Genomic DNA, 23,067 nt, shown 5'->3' with positions numbered 1-23,067 from the left:
AGGTCTGGAGGGGGTTAGTGGAAAAAAGGAGAACTTTGGGCCAGACAGACCTGCATACCACCTTTGCTTCTGTCATTTGCCAATTGTGCAGCCTTAGGAAAGTCATTTTATCTTCTTGAAATTTAGTTATCTTCTCTCAAATGGGGATAATAACACTTGCATTGCAGGGTGGTTGTGATGATTACAGATAACCTAAGTAGCTGGCCTGCAGTAGCGACTCAATAAAGAGTTCTAATTATTATAACATGACACCCAGCCCAGTCTTGGATGCTGTGTTTAGCACTTAGTAATACCTGATGAATGATGAGATGATGATGACAAGACAATTGGATAACAGTAGGACCAGATTTAGTCTTCTGGGTCCTTAAAGATCAGTTGCCCTGTGATGGCCCAACTACACCTCAGCTGCGATTCTTTTAGCTTTTTGGTTTTTCCCCCCAGCCTAAAGGTCTCACATTTGTTACTGAACCAACCTACTGGTATGGAGGCATCGCAACAGAAAAATCATTTCCCTGGTAAAAACATGTCTATTGGGGGCGCCTGGGTGGCTCAGTGGGTTTAGCCTCTGCCTTCAGCTCGGGTCATAAGCTCAGGGTCCTAGGATCGAGCCGCACATCGGGCTCTCTGCTCAGTGGGGAGCCTGCTTCCCCTTCTCTCTCTGCCTGCCTCTGCCTACTTGTGATCTCTCTCTCTCTACTTGTGATCTCTCTCTCTCCATCAAATAAATTTAAAAAATCTTAAGAAAAAAAAACAACACAAAACAAAGCATGTCTATTGGAGGGATGTTTACAGAGTGATAGCATAGGAACACAAGATCTTCATGCAGCTTAAATACATGTGCCAGTTAGGTGTGTCATCTCATGACGTCTGATGCCTTAAAGACCCAGCTTGGCTCTTCTCCAGCGTCTCCTCCTGGGGTTGTACCTGATTGCATTACCACTTTTCATCTGAATCCTCCGGGGAATGGGACGATTCTGCTTTTGTTTCTTGGCCAGGAATCACTTGATTCAGAAAGTCTTGTGAGAAGACATGGCAAGGAACAGTCAGCCACGCACACCAAGATGGCGGTGGAAAAGGGAAAGCTCCTTCGCAGTTCTTACGTTGAAGTCCAAGTTACGTTGATTTTAATTTCTTGGGAGAAAACACTTTTAAGTTTTCATTAGAAAAAGGAGAGGAGAGAGAACCAGTTATTTTATGCCTCCTTGGTAGGAGAATCTACTACCAATGAAGTAGTTCTGGAAAAAAAAAAAAAAAGTCACACATGAATATCTGATTCAGCCTCTAGATCCAAGTCCTGATTTATAGGAAACACAGAGGGCAGAGCACATGCTTAAAAAACTACCACAGGGAGGCAATCAACAAGATCCAGATGGTGAGAAACACTATAGGAAAAATAGGGTAGTTTCTTCAACAAACACATTGCAAGAAAAAAAAGAGAGCAGAAGTAACTTATAAATTTAAAAAGATTTAAGGGACAGATCGTCCAATTTTCATGTGAATATTACTTGAGCCTTGATTCAAACAAACATAATTTTAAGAAATTCATAGGGGGATTGGAAAGCTAAACATGGACAGGATGGATCAAAGATCTCTCTTTGTTTTTTAAGATTTTATTTATTTATTTGTCAGAGAGTGTGCACAAGCAGGGGGAGCAGCAGGCAGAGGGAAAAGCAGGCTCCCCACTGAGCAAGAAGTCTGATGCGGGGCTCTATCCCAGGACCTTAGGATCATGACCTAAGCTGAAGGCAGACACTTAACCAACTGAGGCATCCAGACATCCCAAAGATCCGTCTTTTTTTTTTTTTTTAAGATTTTATTTATTTATTTGACAGAGAGAAATCACAAGTAGATGGAGAGGCAGGCAGAGAGAGAGAGAGGGAAGCAGGCTCCCTGCTGAGCAGAGAGCCCAATGCGGGACTCGATCCCAGGATCCTGAGATCATGACCTGAGCCGAAGGCAGCGGCTTAACCCACTGAGCCACGCAGGCGCCCCCCAAAGATCCGTCTTAATATATGTCTTCATATGTTTATTTTCTGACTTCAGAAATTCCCATTGATTTTTAGGTAAGAAAATGGTATGATGTGTTAAAATAACAGTTCTTATCTTTTGGAGATTCAGTTTTAAAATACATGTGTATTGATGAAGGATGGTATCTGGAATTTGCTTTAAAATAACACAGAAGGGGCAACGTGAGGGTGAGGGTAGGGATCTATCCAGAGGAAACAAGTTTGGCTACAACTTGATTACTGTCGAAGCTGGATGATGGGGGTGCCTGGGTGGCTCAGTGGGTTAAAGCCTCTGCCTTCAGCTCAGGTCATGATCTCAGGGTCCTGGGATTGAGCCTATAGGGCTCTCTGCCCAGCAGGGAGCCTACTTCCCCCTCTCTTTCTCTCTGCCTGCCTCTCTGCCTATTTGCGATCTCTGTCTGTAAATAAATAAATAAAATCTTAAAAAAAATAAACTTGATGATGGGGAGGGATCAGTGTATTATTTGTCCGTTTGCATATGTTTGAAATTTTCCGCAGAAAATAGTTGGAAGAGATTAAGGAATTGTATTTAAAACAGTTAAGTCCAAGGGGGTGTGGGTGGTATAGTTGGTTGGGCATCTGCCTCTTGGTTTTGGCTCAGGTTGTGGTCTCGGGGTGGTGAAACTGAGTCCTGTGTTGGGCTCCGTGCTCAGTGTGGAGTCCGCTTCACATTCTCTCTCTCTGTGCCCCTCCCGCTTTTGCTCTCTCTCCTTCTCTCTCTAAATAAATAAATAAATAAAACTTAAAAAAAAAAAAACCCAGCAAATCCATTTATACAAGACTGTATGCACAGCAAAGATGCTTCGATGTAAAGAAGTGTGGAATATTCCTTACTAGTGTTGGACCGCTGCATCATGTTGGTTTAACTAATACATTAACGTGTACCTCCCCTAGCCAGCTCTCCATAGTGAGGTTTCTACACTGTGCACACAGATAATACTTTTTCTATTTCAAATCACAATCAGTATCATTCATGATGTTGTGGGTTAAATTCTTTGAATAAACAGACTCTAATAGGGAGTTTGTGGGCAAGAAGTTTTGGGGGAGGTGAAGTCAAGAGGAATAGGCAGAGGAAGGAGTTGACCTATGATACGGTAGCCAAAGAGGTTTCGTCTGATCGAGCACCCATACCCCTAACTCCTATGGAGCTCACAAGACGGAAGGTCCTTCAAATATGTACAGCCTGGAGTACTGGGGCCTGGCCTTTACACTTGAAATCACCCTCTGGCCTCCCTTGCCCCAACAAACTTGAACTACTCCTTCAAGGCTGATCTCATGTTTCTGTGTCTACATACTTTTCTTAAAACATCCACCACCATGTTGCTGTCCAGTTTCCCAGCATTATTTGTTGAAAAGCTACTCTTTTTCTCATTGGATAGTCTTTCCTGCTTTGTCGGAGATTCATTGACCATATAATTGTGGGTTCATTTCTGAGTTCTCTATTCTGTTCCATCGATCTGTCTATTTTTGTGCTGATTCCAGACTATTTTGATCATTACAGCTTTGTAATATAACTTGAAGTCCGGAATTTTGATGCTTCCAGATTTTTCTTTTCCAAGGTTTGGCTTAGAAGGTTTGGCTATTTGGGGTCTTCTGTGCTTCCACACAAGTTTTAGGATTGTTTGTTCTAGCTCTGTAAAAAAATGCTTTTGGTATTTTGATAGGGTGTGCATTAAATGTATAGATTGCTTTGGGTAGTATAGACATTTTAATCAGTTTCTTACACTATACCCCAAAATAAATTCAAAATGGATTAAAGACCTAAATGTGAGGCCTGAAGCCATAAAAATCCTAGAAGAGAACACAGGCAGTAAGTTCTTTAATATCAGCTGTAGCAACTTCCTTCTACATAGGTCTCCTTTTTTTTTTTTTTTTTAAGATTTTATTTTTAAGTAATCTCTACACCCAAAGTGGGGCTTGAACTCACAACCCTGAGATCAAGAGTTGCACACTCCACCAACTGAGCTGACCAGGCACCCCGCTAGATATGTCTCCTGAGGCATGGGAAACAAAATAAAAAATAAACTATTGGGACTTCATCAAAATAAAAAGTTTCTGCACAGTGAAGGAAACAGTCAAAAAACTAAAAGGCAACCTACAGAATGGGAGAAGATATTTGCAAATGATGAACCTGATCAAGGGTTAGTATCCAAAATATATAAAGAACTTATAAAATTCAAAACCCCCCAAATGAATAATCCAATTAAAAATGGGCAGAAGGGGCGCCTGGGTGGCTCAGTGGGTTAAGCCGCTGCCTTCGGCTCAGGTCATGATCTCAGGGTCCTGGGATCGAGTCCCGCATCGGGCTCTCTGCTCAGCAGGGAGCCTGCTTCCCTCTCTCTCTCTCTCTGCCTGCCTCTCCATCTACTTGTGATTTCTCTCTGTCAAATAAATAAATAAAATCTTTAAAAAAATAAAAAAATTAAAAAATTAAAAAAAAAATAAAAAATGGGCAGAAGACATGAATAGATATTTTTCCAAAGACAACATATAGATAGTCTATAGACTCGTGAAAAAATGCTCAACATCACTCATCAGGCAAATGAAAATAAAAATTACAATGAGATATCACTTCACACCTGTCAGGATGGCTAAAATTAACAACACAAGAAACAACGGGTGTTGGTAAGAATGTGGAGAAAGGGGAACCCTCTTGTACAGCTGATGGGAATGTAAACTGGTGCAGCCACTCTGGAAAACAGTATGGGGTTTCCTCAAAAGGTTAAAAATAGAGCTACCCTATGAGCCAGCCATTGCACTACAGAGTATTTACCCAAAGAATACAAAAATATTAAATCAAAGGGATATATGCACCCTGATGTTTATAGCAGTATTATTTACAACAGCCAAAATTCTGGAGACAACCCAAATATTCATTGATTGGCAAATGGATAAAGAAGATGTGGTATATAGATACAATGGACTATTACTCAGCCATCAAAAAGAATAAAATCGGGACGCCTGGGTGGCTCAGTTGGTTAAGCAGCTGCCTTCGGCTCAGGTCATGATCCCAGGGTCCTGGGATCAAGTCCCACATCGGGCTCCTTGCTGGGCAGGGAGCCTGCTTCTCCCTCTGCCTCTGCCTGCCTCTTTGTCTGCCTGTGCTCGCTCTCTCTCCCTCTGTCTCTGGCAAATAAATAAATTAAAAAATCTTAAAAAAAAAAAAAAAAGAATAAAATCAGGGCACCTGGGTGGCTCAGTGGGTTAAAGCCTCTGCCTTCGGCTCAGGTCACAATCCCAGGGTCCTGGGATTGAGCCCTGCATCAGGCTCCCTGCTCAACGGGAAGCCTGCTTCTCCATCTCCCACTCCCCTTGCTTGTGTTCCCTCTCTTGCTGTCTCTCTCTCTCTCTGTCAAATAAATTAATTAATTTAAAAAAAAGAATGATATCTTGTATTTGCAACAACGTGGATGGAACTGGAGAGTATTATGCTAAGTGAAATGAGTCGGTCAGAGAAAGACAAACACAGTACCATGTCACTCATATGTAGAATTTAAGAAACAAACAAGCAAAGGGGAAGCAAAAGTGAAAGAGGCAAACCAAGAAACAGACTCTTGACTGTGGTGAACAAACTGGTTACCAGAAGGGAGGTGGGCAGGGGGAAGCGGGGAAATAGGTATGGGGATTAAGGAGTGCACTTGAGTTGAGCACTGGGTGATGTATGGAAGTGGTAACTCATTCTACGGTACACCTGAAATAATATTACAGTATTTGTTAACTAATTGGAATTTAAATAAGAACTTAAAATTAAAAATCCACCCCCAGTCCGATCAACTTTCTTCTTCCACTCTCCTTCCTCTACGAACCCCACAGGGGAATAGGAAGAGCTCACATTTACAACACTTCTTAAGATCTAAGCACCACATCAAACTCTCTACAAGGGCATTGTTTCAGGTAAACTCACAACAAAGCTATGCAGTCGGTACTATTATTATACCCATTTACAGATGGGGGAATTGAGGCACAGAACCATTAAGCAATTTGCCCAACCACAGTCACTGAGCTACTTACTGAGTGGCAGGGCTGGGATTTCACCCCAGGCAAGGGAGCCCCTACTCTCTTATCACTACTGCTTACTTATCACTATCACTAGTCACTTAATCACCATTATGCTGTACTGCCCCCTAGCTATTGTTTTTATCTTTGTACTCTGAACCCTGAGCACAGGACCCAATCTAGAGTCAGCATTTAATAAATGTTTACTGAACCAGTGGAGAGGCATCACAGCAGCCTTTCTAGTAAATTTCATTTTAGAAACAGCTCAGATCCAGATGCAATGTACAGGCAGGAGGATGACGAATGTATTTCAGGGTAGCCAGGAACAAACCCCGCTAGAAGAGTTATGCTTGGCTCTACTTAACATGTCAGAAAAAGCAATTGGGTAGAGGAAGTGGGCACAGCAGGCCACAGACAAACTGCTAAGTTGTTGAAAAGGAAAAACTGTACTTCAGTATGTAAACATAAACTTTGTGTTTATGTGTGTATATGCATGTGCTTATGGGCATTGTGGCATCTCTTGCTTTGAGAATTGCAAACTGCACTGCCCGCCCCCCAAAAACCCACAAACATTCCAGGGCACCTGGGTGTCTCCATCAGTTAAGTGTCTGCCTTCCTCTCAGGTCTTAATCCCGGAGTCCTGGGATCGAGCCCCACACCACATCAGGAGTCTGCTTCTCTCTCTCCCTCTGTGCACCTCCCACCCCCCCCACACCACTCATGTTCTCTCTCTTTCCTTCAAGTAAATAAAATCTTTTTTAAAAAAAAAATTCCATATTCATTCTGTGCTGAATAGTGGGAGTCAACCAGAGATAGATCATGAATTCAGATTAAATGAGATTCAAGCAACTTCATGAGTCAGGTTGTAATCAAAATAGCTGCTCAAACATGGAGATAAGGGGGTTGCCCAGCTGGCTCAGTAAAGCATCTGACTTTTGATTTTGAGGTCACTAGTTTGAGCCCCATGTTGGGTATAGAGATTACTTATGAAAAAAAAAAGTGGAGGGGCGCCTGGGTGGCTCAGTGGGTTAAAGCCTCTGCCATCGGCTCAGGTTGTGATCTCAGGATCCTGGAATCAAGTCCCGCATCAGGCTCTCTGCTCAGCAGGGAGCCTGCTTCCCCCTCTCTCTCTGCCTGCCTCTCTGCCTACTTGTGATCTCTGTCTGTCAAACAAATAAATAAAATCTTTAAAAAAAAAAAAAAGAAAAAAAAGAAGAAAAAGTGGAGATGAGAACTTATAATGAAAAGTGAAAGATATGAGAATTATAAATAAGTTTCCATTATACAGAAAAAACAACTCTTGTCCATTTCCAGTAAAATGTCAGAATCTGCAAAAACATATTTAGACAATCACTGTGGAATATTAGCAAAAGGAAATATTTCTAAGTCATAAGACTGAGGCTCAAGTTCTTACATTGTCATTCACGAGGAATGTGACCTCAATTTTCTTTGCCTGTAAAGTGGGGACAATGATCTCCAACTTAGCATCATTATAGTGATTTAGTAAGGTAAACTATTACTTCCTTTTTCCACTCCCTGTGCCTGACAGGGAGCCATTGTTCCCTCCTCTGAACATCTATAGACATGAACATTTTTCCAGTCTCGTTTCATAGATCTCCTACACATTTTTTTTTCCTGGAGTATTTAAAAGCAAATCCCAGACATTATTTAAATATTTCAGTTGCAAGGATTTCTGTTATTTTTTTATTTTTTATTTTTTTACCAAAAGAAACCTCAATGTACTCTCCTGGTTAAAAGAAAAATAAAGAGGGGCATCTGGGTGGTTCAGTGGGTTGAGCCTCTGCCTTCGGCTCAGTTCGTGATCTCGGGGTCCTGGGATGGAGCCCCACGTCGGGCTCTCTGCTCCGCGGAGAGCCTGCTTCCCTCTCTCTCTCTCTGCCTGCTGCTCTGCCTACTTCTGACCCCTCTCTCTGTCAAATAAATAAATAAAATTTTTTAAAAAATAAAATAAAATAAAGAATCTTGGGGCAGCTGGGTGGCTCAGTGGGCTAAGTGTTCACCTCTGGATTTCAGTTCAGGTCATGATCTCAGGGTTGTGAGATCAAGCCCCGTGTGGAGCCTGCTTAGGATTCCCTCTCTCCCTCTCCCTCTGCCTCTCTTCCCTGCTTTCTCTCTCTCTCTAAAAGGAAGGAAGGAGGAAAGGAAGGAAGAGAGGAAGAAAGAGAAGACGAAAGAAAGAGAGAGAAAGAAAGAATCTCTTTGCATGTTATTCAATTTGATTAATCTGCTCTGGTTAATCCAAGTAGGTTCCCTGGATAACTCTTCATTTCTCTGCTTTGCATTAGCCCTTTGAATATTCTAATTATGTTCATACACTGTTATACTTCATACTTCAGAATTAGATGTATATCCTATTTGGATTTGGGCAGTCCTAAGTCACTTTCAGGACTTTCTTCAATGCTTGTTTCTAGATGTTCTAAGAAAAGTTTTTCAGTTACTGCTCTGTTCTCTTTGAAAATGCCTCAGGGCCCTGCACCTTTGTTTGCCTGAGTTTGATCTTCATCTGGATAGTCTCTTAGTCTGGTCCCATTAAAGAATTGATCCACAGTGCACTTCAAGCTACATTTCTCATTGCCAAGTCCCCTGGGCTCTTCAAGGTTTTCTATTCTCTGTAATTTACTCAGGGAGGTTTGCATGCCTTTACTGAGTGCCTACAATGCTCCAGCCCCACAGATGTTAATGTTCTAGACATTTTTTATTTCTGTGGCATTTCAAATAAATGAAATGCATATAAATTGTGGGGTATTATATAAAAATTTGCTAATAATATTACCATAAATATGATACCTAAAGCACCAACTACAAATAAACTACATCAAACTACATCAAACTAGAAATTTCTGCACAGCAAAAGAAACCATCAACAAAGTGAAAAAAACCTCCAGAGTGGGGGAAAAAAATATTTGCAAACCATCTATCTGATAAGGGGATAATATCTAAAATATACAAAAAACTCATACAAGTCAGTAGCAAAAGCCACAATCCAAGTGAAAAAATCGGCAGAGGACCTGAGTAGCCATTTCTCCAAAGAAGACATGAAAGGCCAATATGTTTATGAAAAGATGCTTCACATCACTAGTCATCTGGGAAATGCAAATTAGAAACACAATGACATATCTCTTCATACTGGTCAGAATGGCCATCATCAAAAAGGCAAGAGACAAATGCTGGCATGGATATGAAGAAAAGGGAACCCCTCCACACCATTGGTGGGATTGGAAATTGGCACAGCCACAGTGGAAAACCATATGGAGAATCCTCAAAAAACTAAAAATAGAACTACCATATGATCCAGCAATTACACTTCTGGGAATATATCCAAAGAAAACAAAAACACTAATTCAAAAGATACCTGCAATCCCATGTTCATAGCCGCATTATTTACAATAGCCAAGACATGGAAACAACCTAACTGTCCACTGATGGATGTATGGATAGAGAAGTTGTGGTATAGGGGGTGCTTGGCTGGCTCAGTCCATAGAGCATGTGACTCTTGCCCTCAGGGTCAAGAGTTCAAGCCCCATGTTGAGTGTAGAGCTTACCGTAAGGAAAAGAAAACAAAAAAGAAGACTGCCTATACATACAATGGAAAATTATTCAGCCATTAAAAAACACACACACACAAGGAAATCCTACCATTTGGAAAAACATGACTGGAACTTGAAGGCATTATGGTAAGTAAAATAAGTCAGACTGAGAAAGGCAAAACTGTATGATCTCACTTATATGAGGAATCTAAAAATGAAACAAAACTCATAGGGAAAGATCAGACTTGTTGCTAACAGAGGCAGAGGGTGGAGGGAGGGGGAATTGGAGGAAGGTGGCCCAAAGGTACAAACTTCTAATTATAAGATAAATAATATACAACATGAGTACAGTTAACACTGCTGTATGATATATAGGAAAGATGTTAAAAGAATAAATCCTGACAGTTCTCATCACAAGGAAATTTTTTCTTTTTTCTTTTCCTTTTATTGTATGTGTATGAGAAGATGAATGTTAGCTGAACTTATTGTGGTAATAATTTTACAATATATATAAATCAAGCCATCATGTAATACACCTTAAATTTATACAGTGGTGTATGTAAATTATTTCTCAGTAAAATTGGAAAAAAATATATTACCATAGCCTTCTCCTCCAAGATCCCTTAACCCAAGTGGGCAATACAAAACATAGGAAGAGCCTTTGTGGAAAGTTAAGACACATGAATTATAATTCAAGATCATTCCATAGCATTAGTTCAACAAAATTTTATAAAAATATATTGAGTGTGTAGGGAGAGGGTGGTTGGGTTATGGACATTGGGAAGGTATGTGCTATGGTGAGTGCTGTGACGTATGTAAGCCTGGCGATTCACAGACCTGTACCCCTGGGGCTAATAATACATTATATGTTAATAAAAAAATAGAAAATTAAACTATATATATATATATATTGAGTGCTTTGTTGGTGTCACACACCTGCTAGAGTGCTAGGTTAGAATAGCCAGTCCAGATGTCCAAAGAAGATATGGTGTGTATATATATATATATATATATATATATATATATATATATACTGTTTCCATAGTTTGGCTATTCTCATTCATTTTAAAATTCTCATTCATTTTTAGATTCTCATTATATATATATATATATAATGTATATATATATATAATGTATATAATCTCTCTCTCTTTCTCTTTCTCTGTCAAATAAATAAATAAAATAAAATCTTTAAAAAGTAAAAATAAAAATAAATTAAAAAATGAATGTGAGGATGGCCCTTATCTCAAGCACGGAGACCATATCCTAATCTTTGCAACTTCCTGTGGGACATGACATAGTCACTGGAACCTATCTTATCCTTATAAAGTCTTTTTTTTTTTTTAAGATTTTATTTATTTATTTGACAGAGATCACAAGTAGGCAGAGAGGCAGGCAGAGAGAGAGAGAGGAGGAAGCAGGCTCCCCGCTGAGCAGAGAGCCCGATGTGGGGCTCGATCCCAGGACCCTGGGATCATGACCTGAGCCGAAGGCAGAGGCTTTAACCCACTGAGCCACCCAGGCACCGCTTATCCTTATAAAGTCTTGTCTAAGCCCATAGATGAAGACTGAGTTTCAAGGGGCACCTGGGTGGCTCAGTGGGTTGGGCCTCTGCCTTCAGCTTGGGTCACGATCTCAGGGTCTTGGGATCAAGTCTCGCTCTCTGCTTGGTGGAGAGCCTGCTTCCTTGCTCTCTCTCTCTCTGCCTGCCTCTCTGCTACTTGTGATCTCTGTCTGTCAAATAAATAAAGTCTTTAAAAAAAAAAAAAAGACTGAGTTTCAAATCTTCTCTTTTATGGGGTACCTGGCTGGCTCAGCCAGTGGAGTACGCTATTCTTGATTTTCTTGGGTTTGTGAGTTCGAGCCCTATGTTGGGTGTAGAGGTTACCTAAAAAAATAAAAATATCAAAAAAAAAAAACCCTCTTCTATTTTAAAGATTTTATTTATTTATTTTGGGGAGGCAAAGGGGAGAAGGAGAGAGAATCTGACAGAGACTCTGCCCTGAGCGGAGAGCCTGATGTGGGGCTCGATCACACCACTACAAGATCATAACCCGAGCCAAGACACCTAAGAGTCAGACACTTAACCAACTGAGCCACCCAGGCACTCCAAAAATCTTTTATTTTAAACCCTTTCACCACATTACATCAATCATTCAACTTCCTATGTTTTCTTTTCTTTTTTTCTTTCTTTATTTATTTGACAGAGAGACAGAGAGAAAACACAGGAGGCAGTGCAGGAGGCAAAGGGAGAGAAAGAAGCAGTCTCCCCACTGACCAGAGAGCCTGACATGGAGCCCAATTCCGGGACCCTGGGATCATGACAGAGCCGAAGGCAGGCCCTTAACCAAATGAGACACCCAGGTGCCCCCTTTGCTGTATTTTCTCATCCTTCCCAAACTGTCTTTTATACCCAGGGATGACAGCAGAAATTTGGATCACCAAAGGGAAAAAATTCAGCAGGAGTCTACATGAGTCAGGATAGGCTCTGTTATACGATGGTAGTGACTCCCAAATTTCAATGACCCAATGAGCAAAAGTTGTTTTTCTCCCTTACGCTTTGTATCTTTTCCAGGTCAGCTGTAGCTTTGCTGCATGTTGTCTTCACTCTGGGATTAGACCTCTCCATTAGCCTTTATCCTGAATGCTGCTGGTCATCGGGGCAGCAGGGAAGGAAATCATAGCGAAGCACGCTGACTCTTAAATCTTCCATCTGATGGTGGCTCGTACATCCACTCACACATTTCATGGGCTAATGCAAGTCTCGTAATCAAGCCTGCTGCCCAAGGAGTGAGGGAAGTACGGTCCATCCAGGATCTATCTGTGAGAGGCACAGTAAATTGTTTGGGAACAATAAAATGGTCTACAACTGTTCTCTTGATTTCTCTCTCTCTCTTTTTTTCTTTTGGTTGCAAAACAGATTTTCAGCTACCTTGCCCCCTCAGGCAGCAAAAACTATTTGCACTGTGTGTCTATAGAAAAAAATGAAGAGAATTCTTTGGGACTTTCTGTGTACTTCCCAACCCCAACTGTTTCTAACAAGATTTTTAATTTTAAAGATTTTATTTATGTATTTGAGAGAGAGAGAGAGAGCCTGCATGAGCAGGGAGTGAGGGAGAGGGAGAAGCAGACACCCCACTAAGCAGGGAGACTGATGTGGGGCTTGCTCAATCCCAGGACCCCAGAATCATGACCTGAGCTGAGGGCAGACGTTTAACTGACTGAGCCACCCAGGTGCCCCTCTAACAAGGTTTGAAAGCTTTCTTGAGGTTATACTTAAATGTAATATACTCTTGCAGTGGCTAGCACCCAGGAGTTTACAATTCTCATATCTATGTGAACTGATGGTTTAGATGGTCTTTGAAGATAAGCCTAGAGCCAAGAAGTTCTGGGTTCAAATCCTGACTACCACTCTCACTACGGAGCCTCTATTTCTTCTTCTTTAAAAGGGGCATGACCTGGTATCTGGCTGGCTTAGTAGGTAGAGCATGTGACTCTTGATCTTGAGTTTGTGAGTTCCAGCCCTACACTGGGTATAGACATTACTCAAAAAAAATAAAATCTTTAGAAAAACAAATAAATAAAATGGGGACGACCACCTCATTGTTTTGCTCTACAGATTAAACTAAAAAGTATGACAGGGGTCATCATATTCCTAATAACACAAGGAACACTCAATAATTATTAGCCACTCTCCCACCATGCTAGGGTTTCTTGATTGTTCTTATTCAGCTCATTACACATGAAATAGGTCAACTTGAAATCAAACAATTGTTTCTTTTTTTTTTAAATTAATATATAACATATTATTAGCCCTAGGGGTACAGGTCTGTGAATCATCAGGCTTACACACTTCACAGCACTCACCATAGCACATACCCTCCCCAATGTCCATAATCCAACCACCCTCTCCCTACCCCCACAACCCTCAATTTGTTTTGTGAGATTAAGAGTCTCTTATGGTTTGCCTCCCTCCCAATCCCATCTCAAACAATTGTTTCTCAGCTACCATGTTTGTACCCAGAGTTTCAGGCTCTTTTGAGCTGCAAACCTTGGCTTTCTTTTCCTGCTAACCAGGTTTTTTCATTCAATCATTCCAAAAGATACTGCTAGCTAACTGGAAGAGAGGAGATTTCTCTAATCCCACTCCATTTGAACATCTATCTCCTGACTCACTCTTCCTAGCACCACCCAAATTTTTTCTACACCATTCCTTACACATAATGTAAATACTTTATTTAATCTATGTATATGTTAATATTTGTTCAGCTGTCTCGATGCCCTTCTGTCTTTCATTCTGGCTTTCATTCTGGCTCTTAATTAGCTTGGTTGATCCTGAGTGGAGGCAAATGAAGGTTTGAGAAGGTGGTTACAAAGGAAGATGGAATACGGTACCGGCTCAGGACATGGGTTACAGCGCGGGGAAGATAGATGGTATGAGTGTACTTGAGCAAATGCATGGTTAGAACTTGGAATAAGTTTTGACTACTGCCTTCTGCTGGGGAGAAAGATTCTAAGCTACTCCTTTCTTCTGCTGTACTGATAGAATAATCTGAAGTTAATACCAAGCTCCTAGAGGACAGGAATTCAAATGATAGATGGTTTACATACAGTGGTATGGTACAGTTTTATGAGTTAGTTATTGCTATCACTCACTCATGTTTAATGACCACCCACACGACTGTCATTTCCATGGCCTCAAATTTTCTCGTATTCACCCAACCTCTGACTTTATGCAAACTGTCCTCTGCTACCCCAGATTTTCTTCCTCCACTCCGGCCTTGCTTCTGTCTGTACATGGCAAGCTCCTACTCATTAATTCAGACTTAGTCTTAACCTTAACGTCAAGGGTGTGGTTTTTTTTTGGGGGGGGTGCCCACATCCCCATCTAATCCAAGTTAAGCCTTGCTTCTTCGCTGTTTCCATGGCACAAGTACACATCTCGACCCAATTGTATTGAAATTGTTTACATGTCTGCTTCTCCAGAAGCCTAGGAGCACATTGAAAATAGAGAATTTATTTATTCCTTTTTGACTCTCTAGTATTCAGTCCAAAGCAAGGTATAGAGTAGGGTCTCAGTAAATGATTTGTGAATGCTAGATAAGTATGCACAGTGACCAACACCCAACTCCCAGGTGCTGTCTTTAAAAATAGCGTGTGTGGGGGCGCCTGAGTGGCTCGGTGGGTTAAAGCCTCTGCCTTCAGCTCGGGTCATGATCCCACGGTCCTGGGGTCGAGCACATCGGGCTCACAGCATTGAGCCTGTTTCCTCCTCTCTCTGCCTGCCTCTCTGCCTACTTGTGATCTCTGTCTGTCAAATAAATAAAACCTTTAAAAAAAAAATAGCGTGTGTGGTGCTGAGAGCTTCACAGTGGCCTTTGTAAATAGGCTTTGCTGTTGTTGTTCATTCAATACATGAAATATAAAGTATTATCTAAAGATATCCAGGGAATTGGGAAGAATCCTCCAGGGCTGGAAATAATAGGAGGGACTCTCTCATGTTTTTCTATCTTCCTCTTGTAGGTCTTGGCTCATTTTAAATTTATTCCTCGTTTTCTGCTTTCCTCTGACAATACAGAAAGAGAGAGAAAAGAATCAGGTAAAGCCTCATTTGTCTAAGTGGCTGGGGGTCACAGGAATCAAGGTTTTTGATCACCTGGGCAGGTGAATCAAGGTTTTTGTAGGGCAGTTGGAAGCCCAGCTCAGGGCTGTATTTCTTTCAAGAAATTTATAATCCACGTGAGGCTGGGAAAAGATTACAAACAACACAAAACAATAAAACCTCTATGTCACTGCTCTGATCAATCTGTTTCTCTTAAGGCTCTGTCCCCTGAGTTGATCTCCTCTTTGAGGGCCCTCCTGCTTCCTGTTCCCACCCCACCTGTGTGACCTGTGTGAACTCCTCTCTTCTGTGCTGACCTCATCCATAATAATGCCTTTCGGGGCCTTTATTTCTATTAATTAATTAATTAATTATTATTTTAAAAATACATATATATATATTTTAAAGATTTTATTTATTTATTTGACAGAGAGAGATCACAAGTAGGCAGAGAGGCAGGCAGAGAGAGAGAGGAGGAAGCAGGCTCCCCGCTGAGCAGAGAGCCCGATGTGGGGCTTGATCCCAGGACCCTGAGATCACGACCCGAGCCGAAGGCAGCGGCCCAACCCACTGAGCCACCCAGGTGCCCATAAATACTATATTTTTTAAAGATTTATTTATTTGAGAAGGTGGGAAGAAGGGGCAGAGGGAGAGAGAGAGAGAAACCCAAGCAGACTCCATGCTCAGCACAGAGCTGGATGCAGGGCTTGATCTCATGACCTTAAGATCAAAGGAAGATGGAAGATGGTACCAGCTCAGGATAGGGGGAACCAGAGAGGAAATCAAGTCAGATACTCAACCCGCTGCGCCACCCAGGCACCCCTGGGGGTCTTTATTTATGGCAGCACGTGCATGGTTTTTTTTTTTTTTTTTGCTATGTAGCTATGATTCTTGTTTCCATTTAACAGACAAGAAATAGAGACTAAGTGAAACTAAACTGCTTGATACAGGCACACAGAAGTAAACCATGGAAGACGAGCTTGAACCCAGGTCTGCCTTTCCAGTCTGAGCTTTAAGCTTTTCCTCCCCAGTCCTACCAGGTCCCAGAAGCCCACCATAGCACCCTGCTGCTATGGTCATTACAACTTTTTCTGGAAGGGTCAGGGTGTGGGGGGAGCTCTTCCATCTTTGACATTCTGGGACTTGTGTTTCTTTCCTTCTCAAGGGCTGCTGATCCCCAAGCCCCCAACCCCTTTCTGGCAGCTATCCAGGTACAAGTCTTTCTATTCCTTTACCCCATCATCTGGCTGACCCCATCAAGTGACTCAGAGAGTCTATTTTTCTGGGACTTTGATAACCTCGATCCTGGCCTCAGGTTAAAACTTGGTGACTATGGGCCATAGGTTCTTCCTCTGACAAATGGGGATAATCTCAGTTTTCCCCATATTCTGAAGTGCGTGACTCAGACTGCTCTTTACAACCCTTCTGTCTCTAGCCCCACTCAGATGATGATGGATTTTGAGATCTGAAGGGGTGGGAAGAAGACAAATTTTAGCCGTATTACCAAGGATTCACCCAATGGCCCAAAAAAGAACTAGAGACTTCCAATTCTCTTGGCAATTGGTAGAAGACCCATCTTCTACCCTCTCTCAGAAAAGCTAGCAATGGTAGCTGCTTCTTCAGAATACTCTTTCTGTTATCAGTGTATTGTGATTGTCTAATCTATTTGTTTCCCATTGTACTGTGAGTTGTTAAAATATAGAGACTGTGTCCTATTTTTCCTACTCACTCTATCAGCCTGGTCCAAGTTCTTGTCTTGAACCAGGACAGTGGAGCCTCCGACTTGCAATGCTGTCTCTGCACTCTACTCTTAGCACCGTAGCTAGAGTGGTCTTTTGAATTAAGAACTGCCTATCGCTCCTCTGTTCAGAGCCCTGCAGTGGTTTTATTTTAGTCAAGATACTTACAATGGCCTTCAAGACCCCATTCTGACCTTATCAGCCCATTCCGGTTTCAGTTGCTCACCCTGCTCTATGTGTCCTGGATTCTTCACCGTGTCTAACACTTCCAGGAATGCTTTTGCCTCCAGGGCTTTCTACTAGCTCTCCCTTCTGCCTGGGACACTCCCAGACAAAGGCACCGCTCCCTCCCTCACCGTCTTTTGAGTTTCTCATTAAAGTCACATGAGGGATTGGGCTCTCCGATGACTTTAAAATCTCGGCCCCTGAAACCAGAACTGGAAGATTCTGAGTCTACCTTCATTTTTCTTCCCCTAGATCCTCTTTGCCACCCCTATTACTTTGTTCCACCTGTCTAGATGTTTTGATAAGTCCTCCCTCTCCTCTAAATATTTTCCTTTTCTCCCTCCCTTTTGCCCCAAAACCAGCCTAAGGCCATTCACTTAGATTAATGCACGAGTTTCCATGATGAAAGAGGTGAGGTATAACGCAACAGAAAAATACAACATCTCAGCTGAGGTGAAGCCAGAAAGGGGGTTGGACTCTGAAGACCTCAGGTTTGAATCCTGGCTGTTTGTTCTCTCCCGAGACTGTTTCCTTAGCTGCAAAGATGAGGACAGGAGTCCTTTCTCACAGACTTGTGAAAGCATTGCATGGGACACGGGAATGCACCTGGCATGTGGTCTCTGCTAGCTGGGGAGTCCACCAGCTCAGAACTTTGGCTTTTTCTCCATGGAAGCCCCAGCACCTAATGCATGGTTTGGCTGATATTTGTTGAACAAATAAACCCATTATTGGTAAATAAACAACTGTTGTTAAAAAAAAAAAAAAACTCAAGTTCCACCCTCCTCCAGTTTTCTTCATATGCCTTACCCTACTCTATTTTCCCTCATAACACCAAATACCTTTTAACACACTAAATAATTTTGTTATTTTTTTTAGAAGATTTTATTCATTTATTTGACAGGCAGAGATTATAAGTAGGCTGAGAGGCAGGCAGAGAGAGAGAAGGAAGCAGGCTCCCTGCTGAGCAGAGTGCCTGATGCGGGGGCTCTATCCCAGGACCCTGGGATCATGACCTGAGCTGAAAGCAGAGGCTTTAACCCACTGAGCCACCCAGGCGCCCCAATAATTTTGCTATGTTAATCGCCTTTTCCCTCATAATAGATGAAAACTCCAAAAGGGAAGGATATGTTTTCTCCTTTCTTTCTACTGTTTGCTGATATATCCCAAGCACTAAAGTTGTGTCTAACAACCTTAGTAGTGACTGGCAAATATTTGTTGGACAAATTAATCTTTTTATTTTCAGAATCTTGCTTTTCCTAAGATTTTTATTTATTTATTTGAGAGACAGAGCATGCGTGTGCCTGAGTAGAGGAGAGGCAGAGGGAAAAAGAGAAGCAGACTCTGCTGAGCACGGAGCCTGATGTAGAACTTGATCCCAGGACCCGCGCTCATGACCTGAGCCAAAGGCAGAGGCTTTAACCCACTGAGCCACCCAGGGGCCCCTAGAATCTTGCTAGAGTCTTTTTTTTTTCGTTTTTAAAAGATTTTATTTATTTATTTGACAGACAGAGATCACAAGTAGGCAGAGAGGCAGGCAGAGAGAGAGAGGGAGAGAAGGAAGCAGGGTCCCCGCTGAGCAGAGAGCCCGATGCGGGGCTTGACCCCAGGACCCCGGGATCATGACCTGAGCTGAAGGCAGAGGCTTTAACCAAACACTGAGCCACCTAGGTGCCCCTCTTAGGTGCTAGAGTCTTAAAACAGAAAAGGAATAAATGCTTAGCAAATGGCAGGTGTTCAATCTGTACTGGGAACTGGATACTCAGTTCTTTAACTACCTGATATCTTTATCTGATCTCTACCAGACTATGTCAAAAAAGGTTCCCAGGGCCAACTGGTTCAGGCCTCTTTTCTCTTCATCCAATCAACCTAGTATTCATCTAACAAATATCTGAGTATCCAAATATTGAACACCTACTTTGAGTTCAAAAGTATGGTTGGTTCTTGCTTATATATATGCGACTAACCCAATGAAGCAATAGCAAATTAGAGGTCTGAATGTAATTAAGTATGAAATTACAGGGCAGATTAGCAGTGCTAATAGTTTAGAGAATCAGTGAAGATTGACGTAGAAGGAAATTCCAAAGTTCACAGATCTTCCGAACTACTCTTCAAAAGGTTCCACCTGTTGATAGGAAGGACCATAACCTGAACAACTATTTTAAATATTTTATTTATTTATTTGATAGAGATCACAAGTAGGCAGAGAGGCAGGCAGAGAGAGAGGAAGGGAAGCAGGTTTCCTGCTTATCAGAGAGCCCGACAGGCTTGATCCCATGACCTGAGTCGAAGGCAGGAGATTTAACCCACTGAGCCACCCAGGTGCCCCCTGGGCAACTATTTTAGAATCAGAAGGGCCTTTAGAGTCCCAGCTACTCTTGTTTTAAGAAGGAAACTAAGGATAGGACAGGGTCAAGCCTCGGCAGATGGGCCTAGAATCCGGGACTTGTAAAGTTCTAAAAGGAAGGTCCTGAAGGGCCAAGGTGCCCTTATTTGGGGCCTGTAGAACCCGCTCTGTGCAAAGTTGGAAAAGGAGTCTGGTTTCCCCGGAGAGGCCGGGGTGCCTGCCGCTACCAAGGGGGCGGGGGGTGGGGGAAGGTCACGAAGCGCCATTCCTCCCGGGCATGGGGCCTGATGAATCCGTGGGCAGGGTCCAAGGCCAAAGGTCCCTGCTGTCAACTACGGGGTTGTTCCCGCCGTCCCCACTTTCTAGCCGCCACTCGGAGGCGCAGGGACCTCAAATCGCTCGGAACTCCAAAATACGGGTTGCGCTGAGGGAGCTACCCCGGCGTCCCAGGGCACTACTTGTCCCAGCGGAGGGATCCCGCGCGCGTTGCCGCGGCCTTGTCCGCGAAGGGGAGGGGACGCCGCCGACGCCGTGCTGGTGGCGCAGCGACGTCGCGGGAGGCGGGGGCGACGGCGGGGGCGGGAGGGGAGCGGGTCGGGAAGTAGTTCCGGGTGCGCGGCCCCGGATGTTGGCTGCTCCCGCTGCCGCCGCCGCTTTCGGCGCTGCTCGGGGCCTCGGCCGCTCGCACCAGGCGCCGTTGGGACCTTTCCCCGGAGGCGGAGACGCACGCAGCGGCCGGGGGCTCGGCCGGGCCGTCCCGGCCTGCGCAGCCTGAGGTGAGTGTCCGCCGCCGGGGCGGCGGGGTCGAGGCGGCGGGCGAGGAGGCGGGGCTGGGGCATCTCCCGGGACAGAGGCAGGGGCTGCCCTCCGCGAGACGCCCTCTCCTTTCTCGGCCGTGGCCGCGGTGCGGGGTGGGCGGCGGGCGGGGCAGGGGGCCCGCGTCCCGGCTGGGGCCTGGCGGGCGGCGAGGGCTGGGTCCCTCCCTCCCCCGCGGCGTTTCTTCCTCAGCTGCTGCTGCCCCTCAGCCGGGAAGCGGCGGCTCCGCGCCTCCCGCCCCTCCCCCAGGCAGGCCCCGGGGGAGTCAGACGGGGTTCCCGGGGGCGCCGAGTCCGAGGACAGCGGCGGGCTCCTCCTCTCCGTGACCTGCCCGTTGGCCTGGGCTGGCCCCCTACCTCGGCACGATGCAGCTTCTTCCCTTCAAGCTTGGGGTGTTTTTCGGCCGGCGAGGCGGGCAGTACCTCCGGCCTCGGGGGAGCCCTTCGGGATGAGGCCCGCGCGAGGGGCCTCCGTTCCCACCCACCCTGACGCTGTGTCCTCTGCCGGCATTGGGGCAGAGGCAGCCGTTCCATGCGGACGTGTTGCTGTCCTGTGTGTGTTGCATCCTGCCCACGTGGTAGGGTGTCTCCCCCCCCCCCCCTCCATTTTTTGCAGCTGGTGAGGAGGGAGGTTTACGCGGTGGTTTTTCCTCTGTGATTTCCTCCCGTGGCGTGGAAGGTGTTAGGGGCAGTTTGCTTTGCTGAGGCCGACTGTTGGTTAGCTGGGGAGAAGCAGGAGTTGTACTCTCTGAAATTGAGACCAGCAAGGGGACATGGCAGGGCTTAGTGTCATAGACATCGTTCCTCCTCTGCTTTTAGCTCTTCTCGTTCTTTTCTCTGTTGTTTGATCCAAAAGAGTGTGCTCTAGCTGCCGATGCACTGAGGTGTGTAGTTCCACTTCTCCGTTCTACTTTTCGTGTGTTTGGCTGGCAGAGGTTTTTCTTTTCTGTGTTGTGCGGTTCACGTCTCTGTTGCTTCTAGTGGGATTCCTGAATGAAATGAGTTGGGCCGGCCCGGGAGTTAGCGTCTGGTGGGCATCTTTTTTTGTCTTTTCCTGACCTGTATTTTTTTTTTCTTCTATTTTGCCTCCCAGTGAAAGGAGTGCATGTTATGGAAGTATTGCATGCATGGCTCTTTACTTGGAACGCGGTACTAGAGAGTTTCACTGAGTCACTTATTTTGTGGGAGCTCTTTTATTTCACTTTTCCTCTTTTTCTGTTGAGTATCTTTGCGCTACTCTGTTTTTCGAAGCTGGTTTTGAAACGTGTTTTGGGTAGTTTCTTTCCTTAATGTCTGTTCCAGGTTAAGGTTTCCAGCTTCCTGTGTTTCGCTCTTGTGTGAGCACAGATTGCTTGCTCCTTTAACAGGGAGCAGGCTGCAGTAGCAAGTGAGAGAAGCCTTATACCTCCTAGAGCATAACAAATATTTAAAGGAAAACAGTAACTCCCTTCATTTTTCTGTTTGGGTGGCATATATATGGATGTGATTGAATTTTTTAAGGTTTTTTTGGTTTGTTTGTTTGTTTTTAAATTGTAAACTTGAGAATTTTTGTTTTCCTTTTGTGTCTCTTGGAGTTGAGGTGAATCTTGTTACTGGTTTTTGTGATACTGGGAACTTTTCATACTTTTATGAGGTACTTGTTGGCTGGGGTCAGGACATGTTTATTTTGGTTCATTAGTTTGCATGAAATAAAATCTCACTATTTTGAAGTCACTTTTTAGATTCCAAGTTGGCTAGCATGCTCACTTTTTAATGATTTGTCTTTTGCATTGTACGTTCTCTTTGAGTGTATATATATTTATACTTTTTGTGTGGTACGGTTGCAAAATAAAGATACTGAAGTACAGATTCTATCTGTTTTCATCATGCTGAGTATGGGTGGGGCAGTGGAAAATAGAGACTGTTTTTCTGATGTATTCTGAAACATATTTTTTCAGTAAGTCAGTCAGCATTTGTATACTTTTGCAAAATACTGCGCTGTGTGTGAAGTAGTCTGTATGAAGAGACACAAGGAATAAAATATGTGGTCTCTACAAATGCTTCAACTTCTTCCGGGAAACAACACATAACATCCATATTCATAAATTACCAAGCAACATCATACTCCTGGTTGGGATGACAGTGCAGCCAACCTGAAAGGTGTAAGCGAGATTTGCAAAAGGTAGGCATTTTTAGAGGAGCCGAGATGTATTCCAGGAGAGTGAGGGAGTATTTACAGAGGTAAAGAAGTGACAGCGTATAAAAAGATATAGCAAGGGATACCTTGGCTCAGGTGGTAAAGCGTCTGCGTTCAGCTCAGGTCATGATCCCAGGGTCCTGGGATTTAGTCCTGCAGGGGGCTCCTTACTTAGCAGGGAGCCTGCTTCTCTTGCTGCCTGCTGTTCCCCCTGCTTGTACTCTCTCTCTGACAAGTAAATTAAATCCTTTAAAAAAAAAGATGCAGGAAGTAGGTTGACCTGCACAGAGAATCTAGATTGGTGAATAGTAATAAATGAATTCAGGATTGGTGAGTAGGTGTTGGTGGAGGACCTATCTAGGATGTAGGGTTTATTTAGTTTGATGGGGTACCATTTTGGGTTTTAAAGACTGGGAGTAAGAGAATGCATATAGTCCCTGACAAAGGTTTTTTTATTATCTGAGTGTTCTGGAGTGAAGAGACTGACTAGAATGGTCTTGGAGAATTTTATGAGTAAGATCAGAGTCCGGCATAAGGTAATGACTGTGGGAATAAAATAATAGCTAATATTTATTGAGTGTCTCCTGCATGCCAG

General features: G+C 43.6%; 1 protein-coding gene and 1 long non-coding RNA gene across 7 annotated transcripts in view; one reads left to right on the top strand and one right to left on the bottom strand.

Moving 5' to 3' along the window:
* Positions 1 to 770: 770 nt before the first annotated feature.
* On the bottom strand, positions 771 to 21,498 carry LOC309842640. Its single transcript, XR_014299711.1, has 2 exons — positions 20,654 to 21,498; positions 771 to 1,235 (listed from the first exon to the last, which is right to left on the bottom strand). It is a non-coding gene; the product is annotated as an uncharacterized lncRNA (long non-coding RNA).
* Positions 20,029 to 23,067, top strand: part of FOXJ3 (forkhead box J3) — a 156,031-nt gene continuing 152,992 nt past the window's right edge. For 2 of the 6 annotated variants that reach the window (XM_082687138.1, XM_082687136.1), the window contains exon 1: positions 20,040 to 20,257. The gene's annotated coding sequence lies outside the window, so the exon portion shown is untranslated. Of the gene's footprint in view, positions 20,258 to 23,067 lie in introns of all 6 variants that reach the window. The other 4 variants (XM_082687140.1, XM_082687139.1, XM_082687141.1 and 1 more) reach the window with 3 other exon arrangements.

Source organism: Mustela nivalis, assembly GCF_964662115.1.
Source record: "Mustela nivalis genome assembly, chromosome: 10".
NCBI lineage: Eukaryota > Metazoa > Chordata > Mammalia > Carnivora > Mustelidae > Mustela > Mustela nivalis.
Note: the sequence above shows the minus strand (reverse complement) of the source record. Positions and strands in the feature narration are given on the sequence as shown.